The following is a 23,302-nucleotide window of genomic DNA, read 5'->3' as shown; positions in this document are numbered from 1 at the left end:
ATAGGAGATCACTTTGTAGTCAGGTGTGTTTATTATTCCACAAATCATACAATTTTAAGTCTCTTTAACCAATATTCTCCCTCAGGGGTGTAGCTTGTACTGCTTAGGAAAGAATACACTTTCTTCCAAAGTTTCCAAATCTCTGTTAACTCTGATGAATTCTCTGTAATTAGCAGACTGATGCAGATTTTCTGAAGTTTTGACATTTTCTACTATTTATTATATTCTACGCTAAAATCTTATTTTCTATGTATGATCAGTGTTATTAGCAACTATCACCTGATTTTAAAAAAAAAAAGCCCTTTCCAAATCTGGATGTACTACAAGATGGTGCTATACTTACTAGTTTTCAGTCTTAAACTAAATTCTAGGTAATTCAAGTGTGAAATTCACTTCACGCAAACTAGTCTTTGCTGGACCTGCCTTTCATAAAACTGTACAGTGATTTATGCTCTTCAGAATTAATTCCAAAGGGTAATTTTTTACATGTCATTAAAGATAAAACAAAGAACCTCTGTAGTCTGAAAATAAAAACTATTCTACAATATAGATGGGGAGGCAGAGGCAATGGGATGGGGGAGGGAAAGAGAGAGAGTGAGAGAGGGAGTGAGGGAGGGAAACAGAGAATCCAAAAGGAAGAAAAAAGACAACAACAACAAAAAGTGAAAAGCACGAAAAGTCCAGTAGGAAGCTATGGACATTTGGTGAGAAACCAGGTTGCAGTGTCTAAAAATATGATTCCAAGTTTGGAACCACATTCATTTTCCAGAAATGGCAAATTTCTCCTTGAAGAGCTCTTACAAAATTTAAAAAAATATATATTCTTAATTACTGATCTGAAATAAACTTGGAGGAAAGTAAGTATGTATTTCCTAAACCCAGGAACACTTTTGAAAATGACTTGTTCCTACTTTGTTTTCTACTTTTTAAAAGAATCTTCCTATATTTCACTGTTGTATAGACACATTCCTTTCTTTCCCGAGATCACCAGTGGAAAATAGCAAGTCCAGTGACTTGCTCAGGATCACGCAGCTAAGCCAGAGGCAGAAGAAAGACTGGAACCAGGATTCTCCCAGTTGAGCTGAACTGACAGTTTCAGCTATGTAACAAGTCTCCCAAATTCTCAACTGGATTCAGCAATGTTAGCAGAAGAGATGCCCAATAACTGCTCTCCCCTAGTATTTTAAGTCATCAGGGCAAGGTGATGGTAATTTAACCTCAGCAATTTTTTCATTCTTACCTTTAACCCAAGGGATGAATACATTATTCCAAGAAGCCACTACTCCTTAGCTAGGGTTGTACATTGCACTCCCAGAGTTGATGGATTATTACAGTGGTTTCTATTCTGGATGACAATGAATGGAGCCAACTCCAGTTATCATGCTGCACAATCTCCAGTACTGCAGAATCCAAATCTACTTACTTTTCCTACCTTTTCCCTCTGTTCTAGTATGCACAGGTGCATCCAGCTAGAGTGCCAAGAGCAACCCTTCTGCAGAACTGACTTCTTACTCTCTTACCATGAGCAAATCTACATCCGGGCATGCATGGACAGAGCATTGCCTCAGCAAATTCTCATTTTGGACTCAGGGATTAAAAAAGTTATGATCACGTTTTGTGGTATTCTCTGTGATGAATAGCTGATTTCTGAAATTAGCAAAATACAAAAGAGAAGAAAATATGGCTCCAGAGTTTTTCATGCCATTGAGGGTACACTTTTGAATGTTTTGACTGACGTGTATCCACAAGCATAAGGAAAACACATTTTCCTGGTCTTATTCACATTATAAATCACTCTGCAACAGTTCACAGGGTATGTTGATACTTGTTGGCAGAGGAGAAGTATATTCAGTTACATGAAGCATTTCCTAGCGATGTGTGAACTATGTAGTGAAAAATCATGATGAAACAAATGTTCTACCTTAGTCTCTGACAGGTGGATGTTAGTATTAACTGGGTCAATCAATCCCTTTTTTGCATAACTTCAACAAGGCTACATTCTTCTAGTCCACCTATTTCTCTAACAACTTCTTTATTTCCTTTAATGATTCCTCTTCCGAGGAGAACATTAGATTCAGGATTCAGTCCTCTCTCCAATTTTTGTTCTTTACATTTTTTCACCCTCAAAGCTGTCATCTGTTCAATTGGCCATTACCTTTAATGGCTTAATTTTAGACCTTGAAGGCAGGAGAGGAACTTGGTCAAACTCTCCTAATTGGGATGAATTCTAAATCTAAATTCTCTCCTAAAACAATTTTCAAATGGATATTTCCATCTTAATTGACTGCTTAGTCATTCACCTCGAATTCAACATCACTAAAACTAATCAGTGCTAGACCATCCCTACCTCACCGCCTCTCAGCAATTCCTTCTTCAGAGTTCCCCAAACTTTCCCTAGCAAAGCAGCCTTCATACTACTGTTTGATTAACCTACTCAAGGATCACCCATTCTCCTGCCAACAACCCACAAAATGATCATCTGATACTCATCATGAGGACTATCTAGCCTGATACATAGAATCTGCCAGAATCCGCTCTCAGTCTGTTTTTGCAAGCTCATCTCTCACCCAGGCTTGACAAGAACTTTCTGTTCCCATCACTTCAGTGTCCCCAAGACATCTTGAACTTCCACACTCTGTCTGTCCTGGTTCCCTCTGTGCTTATTCTGAGAACTCCTTTTCCTCCTGCTATTTAAATCTCATCCATTCTCTAGGACCCAAAAGAAAGCCCACCTCCTTTGGCAGGACTTACCCCAATCGTCCAGTGCTGAATAGCCTCTCCCTCTTCTGTCCTTCTCTGCTTCTTTTCTTTTGCTCTGTACCACACTCTAAACGCTGATTATTCAGAGCCCATATTGTTTGCTGTAATTTCATTTACATTCATAACTTCCCCCCCATAACTCATATGTCTCCTGAGAGCTCAGATTACTAAGGAACTTATATATCTTTACATTTATGATTTTTCCGCAATAAGGCATCATTAATTTGTTGATATTCATTTTTATTACTGATAAACGAACATTGAGAATATATGTGATAGACATACATATGTTGAATTATTTGTACACTTGACTGTCAAGAATTTGGGTCAGATAAAATCAGAATACAAGCAGAGTTTGCAGGTATCAGGGGGAGGAGGACAATAATTTCATATCCAGCGTAACTGAAAATAAGGGGGGAAAAAGGATAGATAAACAGAGGAAACTATTATTCACAACTTATAATGCATACAAAGGGATTAAAGGGAGGGGACAAGGAAAATTTGAAAATGCCCTGGGGTTGGCCAGGGGAATTATGTCTTTAAAAGTAATGCTAAAGATGAGAGAAAAATGCGGCATTCCTAACAATCAACTACTGCAAAGGGGAAAAAGTGTGATACTATGGAGGCAATCCTGTATTTGTAAAAATAATCAGTGTTTGCCTCTGTAGCAATGTTGAAAATTAAAACTGCAAAAACATAAGTAGATTACTTAACATTACATATATTTTCCCAATGTAGTAGCCATGACTGTTAGGGGTATATGCTGGGACAATCTTGTTGACACTTCTCAATTTACTAACCCAAACATATGACTATAAATCCACCCTGTTTTGGGTCATCAGCCTGTTTCATTGGATCTATCTCTTTTCAAAGTAAATAAAATATGTGCTGTTAATTTTTTTTTAACTGTTACCATGGAAATTTCAAGCTTCAACGTTACTAATGGGTTGTGCTTTTTAATTAACAGATTATTTGATTTTTATAAATATGTGCATGACCTTCTTAATATCGTTTTAATTGATTTTGTTTAAATAGCTTTATTTCTAAAATTACAATCAATATGGTTCCTAGAAAAAGGAAGCAGAGCAAAATACTGGATCTAAGCCATTTTATAAGATGTCTTTCTGTTTAAGCAAGTTATTTAGAAGAAAGATGAACTTTTAATTACACTATCCAATTATATTTTCTAGGATACTAAATTTATTCCAGTCTGGTGGTTATAAGCAGCCTTGCCTAGATCATTACAATGGTTTTCTCAAACATATGTTCAAGAAACACTTGTATAATGACCCTGTTCCTATTAATGAAAACAAAAACTACTACAGTATATAGTTTAGATATGAAAATCAGATTATTTTTAATACTTTTTTATTACAAGTCAGAGAAGTTTTTTTGATAAGTACACTGGCCTTAAAAAATTTAAGTGATTATGCCTGAGTATTTATAAATAGGAGACATCAGATCCCAGGAATGATTCAGTTTTTCTAATTCTTTCTGTTTAGTTTCCTGTGTGTTTCATTTCAGTGGAAATTTATATTTGTGGAGAACTCTAGAAACAACTGATCATCGGATAAGATGAGATGCAGGGAAAACAGCCATAGAGAAATGTCTTGCTGTTTCATGGTTATTCATCCCAACCCCCCAAAAAATTTCTGATAAATTAGAGTATTAATATCTAAGTCAGGGGTGTGAAGAGGAGGGAAGGAAGTGATACAGAAGGACAGAGAAGAGGCGGACCAATTCTCATGGCTTTGGGGATATATGGAATATTGATTATTGGCCAATCCTTCTGATGAATGGGGTATAACAGCCTATGGAACCTACCAGATGGTCCAAGTATTACAGATGGGTAAGAAAGGAATTGAATATGACTTAGAAACATGTTAGTGGTACTGGAAAATCTAAATGAGACAAAATTTTGCAGACAAAAAAAGAATTTTGTTGAGCCTAATGATTTTTGAAAATTACTTGTGCATCTGAAATAAACAACTTTTTGATACTCAATTTTCCTTAAAGATACATACTTAATATCCTCATTTTCCAGTGCTATATTCGGTCTCAGAAATTTTGCATATTTAAAGAATTATTTGATGATAAAAAGAAATGAGCTATTAAACTACGAAGACATAGAGTAGCCTTAAAAGCATATTGGTAAGTGAAACAATTCAGTCTGAAAAGATTACAACTATGATATCAACTAACTGATATTCTGGAAAAGGTAGAACTATAGAGTCATGGTCATCACGGTTTTGAGGGGATAGAGTGAGATGATGAATACGTAGGTGAAACAGAGTTTTTAGGGTGGTGAAATAATACATTACATGTTAATAAAAAAATAAAAGAGTGACATGAGGGAAAAAATTGTAATGGTGGATACATATTATTATGTACTTGTTAACACCACAGAACTGAACAACACAGAGTATGAATCTTAATGTAAATAATAAACTATAGTTAATAATAAAGCAACAATAGGTATCGACTATAACATGTGGACTACACTAATACAAGATATTAATAACAGGGAACACTGTGAGGGGTGAAAAGTGTGCATCAAATTATTTGTATTATCTGCTCAGTTATTCTGTAAATCTGAAACTATGCTATAAATAAATCTATTAATTATTTTTAAACAGATACTCTCATATGTTTGATTCACATTATTTTTACTAAAAGAAGAATTTGCATTTTTCTTCTCATGGAAAATGGACCATTTTTCTTCATAGATTTAGAAAAAGAACATACTTCAGTTTTCATCCTGAATATTAAAAAAAAAAAATCAGGTGTGTATTTGTTTTAAGCATTTGTTCAGGAGTTAAAATGCCTACTGCTTGTTTATGGGACAATCAACAAATTTTCTCAGTTAAGTCGACTGTAGGAGGACAATCTGTAATTTTAGGGAACAATAAGTTGTCTTGGACACAGAGAATCCAGTATGTAGGAAGTTAAGACTATCCCAGGCTGGAAAAGTTTTTAAAATGTACTACTCCTGAATTAATGGGGATGCCACAAAAAGGTTGACTTTGTATAAACTGGTTTTCTAGTAGCTGAGGTCAGAAAGAGAAAAAAGAAGTCTTTGAAACAATGCTTGCTCAATATTTAAAGTCCGTTGAGCCAGATGGCTATGGAACAGACTGAGGCACATTCACCTTTTGTCTTCTTTATGTTATGGCTTCTGATTGTTCTTAACAATCCCAGATGTGCCTTGCTTTGAACCTCTATCTCTCCTCCTTCCTGACCTCACATCCTCTGTGTTTCTTCTGGAAAGGTCTGTGCAATTGCCTTTTCCATATTGTGACTAGGATTAAGTCTTTAATGGTGTGTTTCCAAATGACCACATCCCTTTTCTCTAAGGCTATAAAAATGTTTCCCATCTTTCCTGAGCCCACTTTTAAAAGGATCACCTGTAATGGCTTAATTCATATTCTGAAAATAATTAAAATGAGGGCATCCTATTATAAACGAGTGCTGTGATGTGTGTGATTTCACTTATAGCTTCCTATTTCAAAAAGAATGTTTTTTAAACTCTTACTTTTTAATTCACTGTTAAAATGTATTACATATGACAGAATTTCCAAAGTTGTTTTAATTTTAAATTAAAAGTGACCACATTTTTCAATAAAATTGACCATATTAAATATCAGTAATGCCCTTGAAATTGTAATCTTTTGGCAAATAATGATTAAGTTATACAAACTAGTAAGTCTTAAGATACAGACATACAAAAAAATATATTCCATCTCACAAAAAAGAGGAAAGATGTATATTTTGGTTATAATATAGTTATATATAATTATATATATAGTTATGTAAGTAATTAGTTTAAATAAATATGTACTATAAGTATATTTTAAGATAGATGTTGAAGATTCATTGTAAGACACTATGGCAATTGAAGTCTTGAGAGTAAAAGAGTAGTTTTAAATGTTCCAGCAAGGTAGCAATACAAGATAACCAACTAATCAAGTAAATACCACACATCATTTTGGTTATTGTTCTTAGAGTTTGCTGTTTCAAAATTGCATAAGTTAAAGTGTTTAGTATAATAAAAAGTTGTCTCAAGTGACAAGACAGAGAAGAACACTTGTAAAGAAACTTTGCAAGGAGATAAGTATGTTTCCAGAAGAAATATAGTATTCCCCCAGAGTCTTTTACACCCAAAATATCAGCAAGATAACCATTGTTTTTACTGGAAAGCTGACATAAGTTTATACATTGTTCTTCCCATGAAAGAAGTAGTATTTGCTTCCCAAGTATGTAGCCTCTAGAACTTTTATCAATGACTTTTTTTTTGTAGAAGTTAATCCTCTTAACATGAGGTTTTGGTTAAAAAAAAAAAGAAACAGTAAAATTGTATATCATTTTCTGAAAAACAGTTTCAGATTTAAGCACATGCATTTAATCTTATTTTTTTTTCATTGCTTGAAAGTAAAGTTCTGTCAGCACCAACAAAAGCAAAGCAACTGTGAAAAAAAACTATTGCTTCCAAAACACAGACGACTTTTCTAATAGGTATTAGACAAAACCACTCATCTCATTCTTATGACTGACTTGTCTGTGTGCAAATTCAATGTCATTTCTATTCAAAATTAGCACATACCTCAGTGGATGTGAAACACTAAAATGGCAAAACCCAGAAGGACAGCAGGCATTGGAGACCAGTAGAGATGGCCGCGGCGGGAGGAAAGGGTGACAGCGATGGTGTGTCACAGAACAGAAATCAAGACCACCTGAGATAATAGTGTAGGGATGGTCCTTGTGAACTCAGAATGTAACCAGAGAGGAAAAATGTAAAATTATAGCTGTCTGGAAAATGGGAAAAGTTCACACAACAAAGAGTGGGTTTTTTGTCTTTTGTTTTTTTTGTGAATTAGAAACTGAATATATAAGGAGTAAGCCAGCATGAAAACTCATATTGACTAGTGCTAGCATTCTAACAGTTGAAAATGCTTTCAAGTGTTCATTGATTGGAATCCAGAGGTTATTTTGATATTGATTAAGAACTTTCAGGGCCTGGACAAGCCACCGAAGGTACCCACTGAAGCAGAGTCACCTCCCATATAAATAAGTTAATAGTGACTTGCCAAGATAAATTTGATAAGGGACACGCAGTAATGGAACAAACCAGGCTCTTCAAAGAAATTCAAAAGAATGATAGAACATCTGCTTCAGCTTTGTAGTGGACATGCCAAGTCTGAGAAAGCCTGTCACACACACTCCCCTTAGAGGGAAACATCTCGCCTGCGTCATTACTTCTTGAATAACCCTGCTTTCCATACACTAAACGCCAGTTCTCCCAGCCACTGCTGACAAGACCAGATCAGGGCACTGACCACTAGGCTGGTTAGAAATTATGGCATGGCCTGAGGTAAAAAAGAAGCTAGTCCAAGATTTCCTCTCAGAACATATATGGTAGAGCCCTGAGTGAGGAGTAAAAGCAGGAAAGGTATCATGGAGACACGAGAGGTGTCTCAGAGGACATGATGCCACAGACCTGAGGTAAAGTTGTCAGGAGAACAAAAAAGTCCATGAACTCTGGAGAAAGTCACTGAAATGGAGAGAGTAAAACAGAGTGCTAAAGGAGAACAAGAATGGCTGCACATCCACAGTCTGACCCTGAGACGGCTTTGGCCCAGATTCATTTACTAAGATAGTTCTAGGCCACATGGAGACTTGAAGTAACTCAAGATTATAGAACCAAAGGATTTTAAATAGAATAATCTCAAATCAATTTAGCATACACATTAAAAGAAAGATTCTAAAGTCAAGCTGACTGGTTCAGATCCCTGCTCATCCACTATTATCAGCAAGAGGGACTCGGCGTCGCATCTGAAAAAAGTAAAGCTATTTCTCTTCATGGACTTTCAAGCTGTGGGACTCATTCAAATCCCCACAGCAGGTCAATTGTTTAAGTTACTTTCTACTGATATTTCCGGCAAATACTTTGGGAGATGATGATACTCAGAATTCAGTTCTCTACAACATTAACTGGTTTCACTTAGGGTTGTAGTGGATCCGTGGAAGTGTGCATTGACATTTTTTCAGGGTACAACTACTGGTTTGTCTCTGGCTGTGCTACTCAGATTGGAGAAGTGGGCCAGGCAGTACTCGAAGCTGGTCTATAAACAAGGCTTATCTCCTCTTACAGTTTATTTAACACATTTCTTAAAATATACTTTATTTTTTAGAAGAGCTTTAGGTTTACGGCAAATATGAATCAAAAGTACAGAAATTTTCCATATATCCCTTTCCTTCGCACAAACGTAGCCTCCCCTATTATCAACATTCCCCACGAATGTGGTACATTTGTCACAATGTGGTATATTTGTCATAAATCTACATTTAAGCACATCATTCTTAGGACACCTGGGTGGCTCAGTTGATTGAACATCTGACTCTTAATTTAGCCTCAGACCGTGTCCTCAGAGTTACGGGATTGAGCCCCGCATTAGGGTCCGTACTTGACAAAGAGTCAGCTTGAGACCTCTCCCTGTGAGGGAGGGTCCCCCACTTTATCACAAACTCTCTCTTTCTAAAGTACATTAATAAAATATTTATAAATAAATAAAGAAACCCATGATTATCACCCAAAGCCCATAGTTAAATTTAAGGTTCACTCTTGGTGTACATTCTACGAGTTTGGGCAAATGTATCCACTATTACAGTATCATACAGAGCATTGTTGGTACCCTAAAAATCCTAATCATTCCTCTCTCTCCCCAACCCCTAGCAACCACTAATTTTATTACCGTCCCCTACTTTCGTTTTTTTCCAGAATAATCATACAGTTGAAATCATACAGTATATAGTCCTTGGCTTCTTTCATAGTAATATGCATTTGGGGTTCCTCCATGTCTTCTCATGGTTTGATTGCTCATTTGTTTTTAATGCCAAATCACATTTCATTGTCTGGATGCACCATGGTTCATTTACCTATTCATCTACTAAAGGATATCTTGGATGCTTCCAAGTTTTGGCAATTATGAATAAAATTGCTGTAAATATCCATGTGGAACTTTTTGTGTGGACACAACTTTTCAACTCCTTTGAGGTGAATATCAAGAAGTGTGATTCCTGGTTTATATGGTAAGAACATGTTTAGTTTTATTAGTAAATTCCAAACTGTCTTCCAAAACGCCTGTACCATTTTATGTTCCCACCAGTCGTGAATGAGAGTCCTATTTCTCCACATCTTCATCAGCATTTGATGCTGTCATCATTTTCATATTAAAACAAATACAAACATTTTATGGAATAATAATGTGTATGCATTTTGAAATCTCAAGTTGAGATTTTAAAGAGATTTCTGACTTAGGAACAAATCTTTGGGAATTTATCTCAAATCTTAGTGAAAACAGTTTAACTTGACCTTGCCGTTAGAAGGATGAAAAATACTAAGAAGCCTGCCATATCAAGTAACCCCTTCATATCCCACCATCTTGTGGAATGAGGAGACTCAGACCCCAACACTGGTTCAGGTTTTGAATTTTTTTATTATATACTGGCCTTTCATTCCCTTGTATAGATTCTAAATCTTACTCGTCTATTCTTAACCATAAACAGCAAAACCTCAAAACCCTCACTTTAGGGTTATCTCAAAGAATCCACTGCTTCTAGTTCCTAACAAATATGAAACTTCAGCAAAGAACCAGTTTAAGTCTTTTACAACTGCTGGCATCCTAAGTTCTACCTTTGGATCAGGATTGAACACATGCTGGCATCTCATTCGCTGGGTCCCTCCCAGAACCGTCTTCCTCCCTGGTGTTTTAATATTATGCCTTCGACTTTTATTGAAGGCCTTTACAAGAAAGAGCCACATGAGGCCCATTTCTGCATTTGCTGTGAAATTGGTATAAGGACATTGTCCATTAAATTACTCAATGTTCCCTACCTAAGACCCACATGAGAACTTGCTCTGAGTTTAGTACCAAGAAAAAAATGTGCCTTCTTTGAGACAGTAGTAAATTTTCTTCTTTTCTATTAGTGAGTTACGTAACCCATTGTATTTTTCCTCCTCCTACTTCTTCTTCTCTCTAGCTTTTATTATTTTTATTTATTAATTTATTTTTTGGCTTAGCTGCCAAGAAACATACAGACAATTTTTGTGTATGATCATAACCACTGTGTTGGCCTTTGAGGTTGGCATGTTGGTATCTTCCTTTATTCTTAACCTTCTGTCTTCTAATTTATTCCAATAAAACTACTGTATAAGTCTTTTATGTAAGTCAGCCAAAATCTATATTAGAAAAAGGCTGAGCATACCCAAATAAAACTTACAGATGCACTGCTTTACTTGATACAGATTTTTTGAGGTATTTCCTGTTTTGTTTTACAAAATGCTATTGAATTCAATATAGAAGCAATTGAATTCAAAATTGAATTCAATTTAAGGATAGACACCTTGTTAAATGTATAATTAAGTGTTATTTAATCATATGCCTTTGGCAAAATTTTATAGACATAAAGTTATAAATCAGGGGAAAAAATCTCAGGGATGTAATCACTGTAGCCATAGAGAAAAATCAATTTGTCCATTCATTGTATTAGTAAAGCCCAGCATTTATTCAACAAATGTTTAATAGTGTTAGCTTTGTTCAAAGTGGCCCACTGGTCACTGTGGAGAATACAAACTTGGTTTAAAAAATGGATCACCCTCAAGAAATTTACGGTTTAGCAATTAAGAGCCAATGGGTTTACAAATCTTACTTAAAGAAAGGAGTAAAGTATTTCTTATCCACCAGGATTGTAGGTCACTATGCCAGGATTTTGGTTTTTTAATGTAATTGAAAAAGAAGTCTTATAAAGATGAAATTCTGTTATGGGAGAATTTTTTACAAGGAAAAGGAAAACTTTTTTTTTTTTTTTTTTTATAGAATTTATTTATTTATTTGACAGAGATCACAAGTAGGCAGAGGGGCAGACAGAGAGAGAGGAGGAAGCAGGCTCCCCGCTGAGCAGAGAGTCCGATGTGGGGCTCGATCCCAGGACCCTGGGATCATGACCTGAGCCGAAGGCAGAGGCTTTAACCCACTGAGCCACCCAGGCGCCCCGGAAAAGGAAAACTTTACATAAAATTATTAATAATAAAGCTGCTCTCGAATTGAAAGTTGCTGAAAAGGATTATTGGAAGTAAAAAAAACTAATTGTGACTGTATTATGATCTGAAAGTAGCTATGAATGCAGGATTTCTTTTATTTTCATATGAGCAAGATTTTTTTTTTTTTTCAAATAACTCTTTCTTAAAAGCAGAAGGGCTACATGTGGGCTGACAACATAAACATTTTATCAGTGTCCGAAGCTCCCACACAGGAAGTAGGGTTATGGGAATATTTTCACAGCTTGCTGTTGGCCTTTCAAGAATTGAGGGTTGAAGGTTGCTACAATCATTTGCTTTTCATATTCTGCTTTCTTCATGAAGTGAATAATGCAAGAGTCTGGAAACTAACGCTGAGGTGGGGGTTTTGCCTAGAGATGTGTTTAGATTAGTTACCAAGCTTCCCAGCTTGTGGTCATTGAAGGTCACTTGGTTGATAGCTAAAATTTCAATTGGAACCTTGTCATATAATCAGGATTTAAAGCCCAGCTGAGACTTTGTCTTTCCTGTGAAAGGGGAGGTTGTTTTATGATTAGCTTCAGAATGTTAAATTAGGTGTTGGCAATTATGAGCCATTTTTGTAGTTTAAATTGCGCTATGGAAACACCTGTCCAGAATAGCAAAGGAAGGCATGTTTAAAAAAAAAAAAAAAAGTCTGATTCTATTATGCATGAATAGTCCTGCTTTTATTATCAAACCCTAGAAGCCCACTTAACCACTCTTGAGAAAGAATATTTTTTGTATCCTCTAACAGTGATTCTCAAGAACAAGCACCTTATTAAAGATATCTTTTTTATGTGGCGCAGGGAAATGATTTATATAAAGAGGCCATTTCTGAAATAACTGAAATGTTTTCCAATTTACTCTCAATAATTTTTTTTTCTTTCAGTAGTCCTTACATTCTTAGAAAAAGTCTATTGAGGACCTATGAAACCATGTCCTAAAATGGGCAAGGTTTAACAAATTGTCTTGCATAACTATAACAAATTATTATAAAGGAGATTTGGTACCTTTGAAGAAGAGAATTGAACAAAAAGGTGATTGAGAGGATAGGAAAGAAACTGAAAAAATTTCAAAATCACTAAAGTTCTTCTGGTCAAAATAATATACCAATTTTTATCCCATCACACTGGGATAGGGGCTTGGCACAGAAAAAGAGTAGTGATTTTATATATCATAATATAGTAAACCACCTTCATGCTTTTCAATATTGCCTCACATTGAAGGTATATTGAAAGCCTCATATTGAAGGTCATACTGAAACATCCAAACAAAACTTTTGCACAAGATAATACATGATAATATTTCCTATAAGATTAGAAAGTCTGTAATAGTACTTTTGCCTAAAAATTTCAGATAGTTGATATTTGCTTGGATTAAAACATAATACAGTATTCAGATATACATGCATATATATATATAAAATGAATACAGTAATTCATATATATATGTATATATATGAATTCATATAGACAGATGTGTGTGTGTATATGATATGGACATGTAGATTTCTACCTCTGGCTAAGACAAAGTAACAAGGACTGAATTCACTCTCCTACCCAAAACAACAAAAGAAGAAGAGGGGACAAAATATATGAATTAATAATGGACATCAGGCAACAAAGGAAGTGATCCTGGAGAGATTAACTCCATAACAGACCCCAACTTACTGCTTTGGGAGAGTTCTCAGGCTGCAGGATAGGGGAGAGAGCCCAGGAGAAACCTGGCAGAGGGATAGAGTCTGGAGGCAGCCTGAGTTCACTAGCCATAGGACAGGAGAGGATAGAGATGTATCAGGAAAAAAAAAAAAAAAACCAGAAGTCTGCAGAGGGTTCCACTCAAGTAGCATTCAACATAGTATTAATCAGCCCAGGCATGCAAGGAAGCTACCTGAGGCTCAGAAAGAATCATCTGAAAAGATTAGAATGGCATCTGGTGCTCACACAGATCCTGGAATGGCACATGTTCCCATCAGCCATACCGGCAAACCTCATAAGTCACAGGGCACGGGGTAGCTCAGAAGACCCTTTCCTCAGTAGTGGGGAATAATTAGTCCTAGTAAACATTACTCCAGTCCCACCTAATGATTCTTAAAAGCAAGACCTGATGAAGTCAAGCCACTTCCAAGGAACTTAACCATGCCCTAGCACAAAACTCAAGAACTTTTATAGGAATACAAAAGTAACCAGCATCATATAAGATAAAATCCTGTCTGCATGTCTGCAACGCATCAAAGATGATTAGCACAGAAAGCAGGAAAATACAATCGGTAATGAAGTTCAATCAATTGAACTGACCCAGAATTGATACAGATGTTAGAATTAATTTACACAGGTATTAAGACAACTAGGATTATATTCCATAGTTCAAAATGTTGAGTTAAGGCAAAAAAAAAATTTTTTTTAAGATCCAAACTGAACGTACAGAGGTGTTCTCTAGAAAACTACAATGTGTGAGATGAAAAATACTGGTTGGTTTTACTGCAGATTAGATGCTATGGAAGAAAAGCCTAGTGAACTTGGAGACACAGCAATAGAAACTATTCAAAATGAAGCAGGGAGAGAAAAAAAAGACTGGGAAAAAAAGTGAAGAGAACATCATCAAGTTGTGGTAAAATCTATCAATTGGTGAATTTTAAATATATGCAATTTTTTGTTTATCAGTTATACTCCAAAAAAGCATTAACAGTATAAATATCGGTGCCCCGAGGGATTTATAAATCAAAAGAGATTTATGAACAATGTGATACATTGCAACATTGACTGGTATCACCCTCATAAACATGAATTTAAATTAGCAGTTTGGAGTAATAAATTTATTCACTCAGAACAATTGTTACTAATAAAACTAAAAAGTATTTTTTTCCAAACAGAGAACCTTTTTAGCTTCTTATACTTTTTTAATACCTTAAACTTCTCTGCATACGATAACAAATCTAATGTTACTGAAATAACATTTGGAATAACCTCTTTTAACCTTTCCAGAGTACATTATCCCAATTCACTTTTTCAACATACAATTAACTTTTTTAGAGATAAAACTTCGGAGTTGATTTAATTGCCAAAATAACTACCTAGGAAATGGAAATAACCTTCAATTATGAACTATGATCAAAGAGAGCTTTTTCATTTTTCACATTGTTTCATGAAATGACTTTCATTCCACCCATCACCTTTTAAGTAACTTTGACATAACATTTTATTTTTCATCACTGATAAAATACTTTCACTTGAATACAGTTTAATGAGAAAAACCCTTTGGCCAATTCTAACACCAATAGATTTATGTTTGGAGGAAAAGTGTGACCAGGTGCTAAAATGAAGCTTTCTGGTCTTGATCTTGTTTGAAAGTTTTAAGTTTTATTTGAGTACTTTAGTCTGACTCCATTTGGCAACATTGCCAGGTATGAAGGTGATTTCCTAAAGCAAATTTGTAAATCAGTGACAATGGGACATGTCCTCACATTGATTCAATTGATAATACATGTATTTCTTATAGGATTAGAAAGCCAAATATATCTCATTCTGACCCCATTCTCAGAAAGCCTTGCTTAATTGTTTCCTGAACAAATGAGTTCTTTTTTCTCTGTTTTTTTTTCTAAGAATTTATTTATTTATTTGATGGAGAGAGAGAACGCATGAGCAGTGGGGAGGAGCAGGGAGAGAGGGAAAAGCAGGAGCCCGATGTGGGGCTCAATCCCAGGACCCCAGGGTCAGGACCTGAGCTGAAGACAGATGCTTACCCAACTGAGACATCCAGGTGTCCCAATTAATTCTGATGGGAAATGAAAGAAGAAAAATGGATCAAGAACATAGAAACTGTGGACTATCTGTTAAAAGAAACGATCTCTGAGAAATGTTTTTGGAAGACCCAACAGTCTTCTTTTACCACATCTCCTCCATTCTAAGATTTCATCAACTGAACAACGCATCATCAATTTAAAGACAACTTTCACATTTATGCATCCATATAGATGGTAAACTGCATCCCAATTTCAGAAACATTTGAGTCCTTGAATCAAGGAAATGTACTACTTTATCATAAACAATCAGAAACTTAAAATGTTATTATACTTCAAACAAATATATATGAAAAGCACATTAACAACAATTAAATGACAATTGATGGTAAGAAATTGATTTTTATTCAATTCCTCTTTGTGGGTAAGTTTAAATAAACTGTCAAAGAGATTGCCCACCTGAATATTTTTTACTTCCAGCTCTTTCCATACATTTAAAAATTTTAAGGACATGGCGAAACAGAAGGAATGAGTTTCTGTGGCCAGGAGAAGTATAGTTATTATTTGGTAGATTATATTTTCAATTTACCATTAAATAATTGTTTACTGAAATTTGCTTCTATCTGGCTAACTGGATGCTGCCTAATTCTGCCTCAGGCATTTAGCTGAGGGTGCATTTTAAACTGCAGGGTAAAAATCTCAGATTGCATAGGGAAACTACAGGGTGATCTATTGAGAAACGTAGACAAGATTTAAGATATCTCAAAATTAGAAATAAAGTATATAAATTGATATCTCTTTCATTAAATCTGCTTTCAATCAACAATCAGCTCATCCATAATTACTCGCCAGAACTTAACATGTGCAAAATATCTCATTGCACTTTAATCAAAGTGGGTGGTTTAACAGACCACCCAGTGACTCAAAAATCGGCAATGTGAATGCATTGAATGTGAATATTGGAAGTTATTTCTTTAGATAAATGATGTCAATCTCATTGGCTCTGCAGCCAACACCTAGAAAATAAAAACATTTTAAGCCTAGAGGAATGAAATGGGGATTCAGAGCTCCCAGGGGTACATGAAAAAGATTGAATCTATAAGCAGGAGGTTTTGCCTCCATCTCCCAAGGTATCTCAGATATGACTCATTCAGTAGTCAAATGGTGGCCTAGAGTGTGACATAAAACTGAGGGAAAATACTGTCACCCTCCACTATTCATTTTCAGGGCCAAATGTGCCTGTTCTGCCTGTTTTCTCTGTTCATTAAAAGGTCTGTTCATTTCCTTCTCTTCTGTTTTCTTGCTTGGCTCCCATCAATGCTTCACTTCACACTAATTGCAATTCCTATCAACTTCCTCCAAAGTAGCTGGTGCATGTAATTTGGGAGCGAGCTCCTAAATCCTTAATGCTCGCACTGATTTTAAGTTTTCCGTTGATTCACTGTAAGAGAACACACCAGGATTTCAAAAATCTTGGAGGACCTCTACTATTGGTCTTGAGTTTGAAGGACATGGGTTTCCCTAGAACCTGTGATTTTTCTTTTCTGTTTGAAACAGTTCTCCTAGATTAGTGTATATAAAATTCTCTGTTTTGGTGCATTTTTATGGGAAGAAGTTTCATAGCTTTTATCAGCCCCTTATTGATTTTTTTTGCCACCCAAAAGGATGAAAAACAGGGGTCTACATACTTTATACATTCAGCTAACATTTATTAAGACTGGAATATTTGCCACATGTTACACTAAATACTGGGGACAAGAAATGAGTAATAGGTCTTTTCCTGAAGGCGTTTATTGGGTTAGACAGACACAGACCACCACAGTGGAGTGCAGCAAATTCTGTGATAAAAGTAGCTGAGGGGCACATTCATGGTGTGCAGTTACTTAAGCATCTGACTCTTGGTTTGGGCTCAGGTGTGATCTCAGGGTCATGAGATCGAATCCTGTGTCTGGTTCCCCACTCAGCTCAGAGTCTGCTTGAGTTTCTCTCTCCCTCTTCTTCTTCCCTTTCCCCCTTCATGCACGCTCTCTCTCTCCACCCCCCCTACTGAAATAAATAAATAAATAAATATATATATATATTTTTTAAATAGCTGAGTGTTCTTTGTGCAAGGAAGAGGGAAAAACTGAGGTTAGGGGAGGTCAGAAAGAGTTCATTCAAATTGGGACATTGTTCGTGGGTCTTGAAGCCCAAGGAGAAGATGAGCTAATATTCCTCCATCTCCTGGATCATCGGTGGACCCACAGCTGTTGGAGGTTTAGAGCCCAGTGATCCTCGTCTGTCACCAGGACTTTAAAAGAATGTAGCCAAAATTTTAACCTGTTCCAGAGATTCTACTGACTGATCTCACTCAAAATGTCTTTACCACATCTTCATATTTCTGAGTTTCCCATGATAGTGTTCTGCATGCATTTTGAAATGATTCTGCTGGGCCATTCATATCAGGCTTACTCATTTTGTCCCAGTGCTCTTGCTCTGCTGCTAATGACCTTCAGAAAGTCTGTTCTGCTGAGCACACTGGCCTGCCAGTGACCACGACGCTTCCTCTATTTGAGACCAAGAGGTCAAGGTCTTATACATCTTCTCAGTTGCTAGTGGAACTAGGCATGACCACATGTGGCTGGGAGAATTTGCTACGTTCCAGAAGATGGTTTCCAATACAATGTTTTATGATCACTGTATTTATAATGGTAATCTGGTGGCCAAAGAGATATTTTTCAGGTATATTTGGTCTTCAGTGGGGACCTTGTTACAAATGAAGGTGACTTTCATATCCCACCCAAGGTGGGGGGCTAGTTGTAAGGAGAACTAACCATGTGATTAGAAGGTTGGAACTTTCCAACAACCTCAACCCCCCAGGTCCCTGGGAGGAAAGAAGAGTTAGAGGTTGAATCAGTCAACCTCTTAGTCAAACATGACTATGTAATGAAGCGTCCATAGAAACCCAAGAGTTCGGTTTTTTGGTTGTTGTTTTTTTTTTTTTTTCTTTTTCTTTTTCAGAGATCTTCCGCTCTTAGGGGTCCCATGCTCCAGAAGACAGAAGCCCCTTTGTTCAGGATCTCATCTTATGTATTTCTTCATCTGGCTGTTGATTTGTATTCTGTATCCTATCCTTTAATAAATTGGTAAACTTGTTTCCTAGAGTTCTGTGAACCACTCTAGCAAATTAATGGAACCTAATGGAAACTTGTTTCCCTGAGTTCTATGCACCACTCTAGCAAATTAATGGAACTCTAGCAAAGTCACTGGAACATCCAGTCTATAGCCAGTTAGTGAGAAGCACAGGTAAATGTCTGGGGCTTGTGACTGGCATTTGATGTGGGGAGAAGGGGCAGTCTTATAGGACTGAACATTAACCTATGAAATCTGATGCTGTGTCTGAGTAGAAAGTGCTAGAAATGAGTTGAATTCATGGATATCCTTTCTAGCATCAGAAAACTGCGTGGTGTCTTGTGTGTGGGAAACCCCCCCTCTCCAACTCACACATACGTCCTTACACATGTTGGAACTGAGTCCAGGAATCTTAAAAGATGCTTGTTCCAAAAGCTGTCACTTCTCTATTCTTCTACTCCTGCTGCTTGCAGTGGAAAGGGCAAGCTCTGTGTTTATTAGCTCCTTTTCTGCTTCTCCATAACCAGGAATACTGGAGATTATTCATGTTCTCCGTGTTTCTGTTGCCAGTTCTATATGTGCATTCACAGTTCTGCCTTCTACTCCTAACCACCTGCACCTGCAGATTTCCCAGACAATTGTTCTTTGGCTACGGAAGCAGAACTGGAGTATCTAGAATTTACAAGTCCTCAGTGCTCCCACTTTCTTCCAGCATGCAGCCAGTGACTGGAGGCTGCTGCAGGTAGACATAGTTCCAGATCCCTTGCCTCCAGGAAGGACATTTTGTGAGGGACATTCTATCCACAGGATCAAGTCCTGGCTTGCACTTCACTTGAAATCATACCTTTGCTCAGCTTTTCCTGTTCACAAATCCTGCTTTTCCTGTGTCCTTTCCAGTTTCCCCCCAATAAACCACGTTCACCCAAATCCTCTCACAGCAGAGTTTGAACTGTGGAAACCCAACCTAGAATGCCAGGTCAAACCCACTCCTGGAAGTCACCAGGCCTGAGAAGGTAAAACTTTTCTCCAATACTCGGTTCAGAGATGCACCTTATTGCTTACTCCATATTGAAGTTTTCAGGATGTTTGACAATGATCACTTTTATTTTTTTTTCCAGAGGGAATAACAAAAACAAAAACAAAAACTGATTCTCTTAGGGTATATCTTTGTCCCAGAATACCAACAAAATAATCTCAAAAATGTCAGATATTAAGTATTTATCAACTGGGATATATAGTCTTATACATGGTCATGAAACTTGTTTCATGAAGGGAAAAAGCTAATAACACAAATACAGCAGAAGGGAAGATTATGATAAGAATTCTAGTATGGCTAAAAAACACCATACAGTCCTGCAGTGAATATGAGCCCAGATACTGATGGGCTTCACACCCTTGAGTTTGACTTTAATCCTATAAACACCAGAGATATTTAAATGAGGTAATGATATGAGGCAAAAAAATTTTTTTTTAAAGACAAAGTTCTAACAGACTGAAGGGAATGCCATGGGAAGAGGCTTGGATATACAGATTGGGCAGTCAGCTATATATGGAAATACAGCTTAGAGTAGAAGATACAATTTGGGATAAAGATGGGACTCTAAAGAAAATAAATGGATGTCAAGAAGAGTACCCATTAAACACTGAGGAAACAAACCCTACAGTGCAATGGATGGACTAAAGGGAAGGAAGAAAGACAGTACATCAATAGAAACCAAGAGACAATAGTACCCAGAATCCATGGGAGACACAATATCAAGCATCAGCTTCTACAGAAAAAATCCAGTAATGTGAGAGCAAAATGTAATTTGGCCATTAGAAGGTCATTTGTGGTCAGAGGAAGAAAAATCTCAGTAGGGTAATGAGAGAGGAAGCCAGATCATAAGCATAAGATGAAACATTTTTGAGGGTGAGGGAGACTTGATCACATCGATATACTCTGGAGGAAGGATTCAGGGGAAAAAAAAAAGAAAAAGAAATGCAAAATAACTACAAAAAGATAACCAATATCCTAGAGTATGGGGAAGAATGTCGTAGAGAGAAGGCAAAGGGATACCTTGCTCTGAGACAGGAGGGAAGATGGTTCAGGATGGATTCCATGGTCAGGCCAGGGTGCCAGGGAGAAAGGAGAGCTGTTTGGAACAGTCACTCTTCAGTTTGAAGAACAGAGAGAACTGCTAGGGGTCAGAAAGATGCAAATGGAATGAGCACTATGAAGAAGGAGGTTAAAAGTCTGCAGAGCAACAACAAGAAATATAAGAGTCATAATCAGATGCAAGAGAAAGAATTACCCAGCAGTATGGAAGGCCCAGTGGCTTCAAGTGTAGTTGTATGCTTCAACCCCATTTCAATGAATTTCAATGTTCAGAGACAACTAGTAAAGAGAAAGAATGATTATAAATAAAAAGAATGGGTAGATTAATCTTTGGTTGCATATTGTCATGGGGTGGCTCGGGTGGATAATGCCTAAAAAAAAAAAAGAAAAGAAAAGAGAGAGAGAGAGAAAATAAGAAAGAAATTGAGAGTGCTGGTAAAGGGGCATTTATTTATTTATTTTTTTAAAAAAGATTTTATTTATTTATTTGACAGAGAGAGATCACAAGTAGACAGAGGCAGGCAGAGAGAGAGAGAGGGAAGCTGGCTCGCTGCTGAGCAGAGAGCCCGATGCGGGACTCAATCCCAGGACCCTGAGATCATGACCTGAGCCGAAGGCAGCGGCTTAACCCACTGAGCCACCCAGGTGCCCCAAAAGGGGCATTTAAGTGATTCAACCACAATGTATAGGTTGACTCGAAAAGGAATTGGTAAGAAAAGGAAGTTGTAAGAGTCACCTTGAGCTGGGCAGGTTTCAGGGTCCAAGCAGGCGCAATGGGGCTGCGGGAGTGCAGACCCAGAACATGCAAATCAAGGGCTCCGTCACGCCTCTGGCTCTGATCCGCCATTGTACCAGGGGTGCAATCAGGCCTGTGTCTGCTTCCCTCTCGAGTAGACCAGAGATCCCATCTAAACAGACACCCTACAGCAGCTCTCCGCTCTAATGGCCCAGCACCCAGTCCAGTGTTGTCTCCTGGGACACTGACCCAGTTGCCAAGTTTATGGGTGCTGGCGCTGCCACAGCTGGTGTGGCTGGTTCAGGGACGGGCATTAGAACAGTGTCTGGCAGCTTGATTGTTGGCGATGCCTGGAGCCCAGCTCTCAAGCAGCAATTCTAAGCCATTCTGGGCTTTGCCCTGTCTGAGGCCAGGGGGCCCTTCTGTTTGATGGTGGCCTTCCTCATCCTCTTCTCCATGTGAGGCTCCATGGGAGTCACCTGCCCATCCCTGCTGCCCTGACTGCAGGCCGTGCCTGGTGTTGGATTGTACTAAGCTTTCCATTAAACACAAGCTGCCTCTTAAAAAAAAGAAAACAAGAAAAAAGAAAAAGAAAAAGGAAATGGTCAGATCTGGGTAGAGATCTGGGAGGTCAGATCTGGGAGTACATTTCAGGCAAGAAGAAAAGTATAAAGAAAGCTCCAGAAGCAGGATAAGCCTTCACAAAGTGTAATGACAGTGCAAAGAGGCCCCTTGAAAGCAGAGAATGTGTGTTGGGGATTGGAGGTGGACAGCTGGTGGGCTTTCAAAGCCCAGTGGAGCTTATAAGCTAACTACATGCACACAGGGGAGTACATCTAAGTCAATCTTTGAAAAAGATGAGAATGTGAGGCTTAATAGAAGGTGGGACATAGGGAGTATTGGCAAGAAGCAGCAAAAATGATCCCATTTCTGGCCTCTTGCCCTGAAAACTAGAAGGATAACACTATCCTTGACAAAGTGGAATAGGTAAAAAGGAAAACAGGTCTAAGTGGAGAGGGAGACGAATTTAATGTTAGTTCCGATGAAACATTTAAGTAGAAATTTCCTCAAGGCCACTGGAAATACACATGTTAAAATATAAGCTGAACTAATATGGGGTTCAGGCCTGGAGTGTTCTGGTTTTAGATCTCAGTGTTATGTGTGAACCCACTGTCACTAACACAAACTCCTCCCCACCATCGAGTTTATCCCAATAATTTCCAAGTCAAAATCTATGCGGCGGTGGTCATCTGGAATAATTTTGTTAAAAAGCTAACATGTAGACATAGAGAGCATTAAATCACAGGTGGCGTTCAGTAGAGTTCTTCTTGAAAAATAATTTGATCTCTCAATTGAGAAACCCAGCACCGTGCTTTTTGGAACTGGAGAGCAATTCACACACCCAGGGTGGTGGGAGGCAAGAGGGTAGAGCAGGAGAATAGGGCCTTGCCAGGCTTAGGAAATTCATCAAGTACTGATATGAATCACAGTCCAGCTCAGTCGGGAGGCAGGGGGGGTAGGATGATGCTGTGTATAGACAAACACATTAGTTCTAACCATTAGCGTACTTAAGACTCGAGGCCTTGAAAATGACTTAAGAAAAAATATGTGACCTCAGGGGCGGATGGAGTTAATCCTCCTTCAGAAACCTGGATTTTATTTTTCTTTTTAAAACAAGATCATGCTCATCATACTGCAAAATAATTTATTCATCATAAGTACATACGTATTAGTAATTTATGGCTTACAAATATTGTCTCTGAGGCT

At 37.4% G+C, this 23,302-nt stretch overlaps 1 pseudogene; it reads left to right on the top strand.

The window, feature by feature from the left end:
- Positions 1-21,601: 21,601 nt before the first annotated feature.
- On the top strand, positions 21,602-21,997 carry LOC123940597 (annotated as a pseudogene).
- The last annotated feature ends 1,305 nt before the right edge of the window (positions 21,998-23,302 follow it).

Source organism: Meles meles, chromosome 4 (genome assembly GCF_922984935.1).
Source record: "Meles meles chromosome 4, mMelMel3.1 paternal haplotype, whole genome shotgun sequence".
Taxonomy (NCBI): domain Eukaryota; kingdom Metazoa; phylum Chordata; class Mammalia; order Carnivora; family Mustelidae; genus Meles; species Meles meles.
The sequence above is the reverse complement of the archived record's forward strand: the minus strand, read 5'-3'. Positions and strand labels throughout refer to the sequence as shown.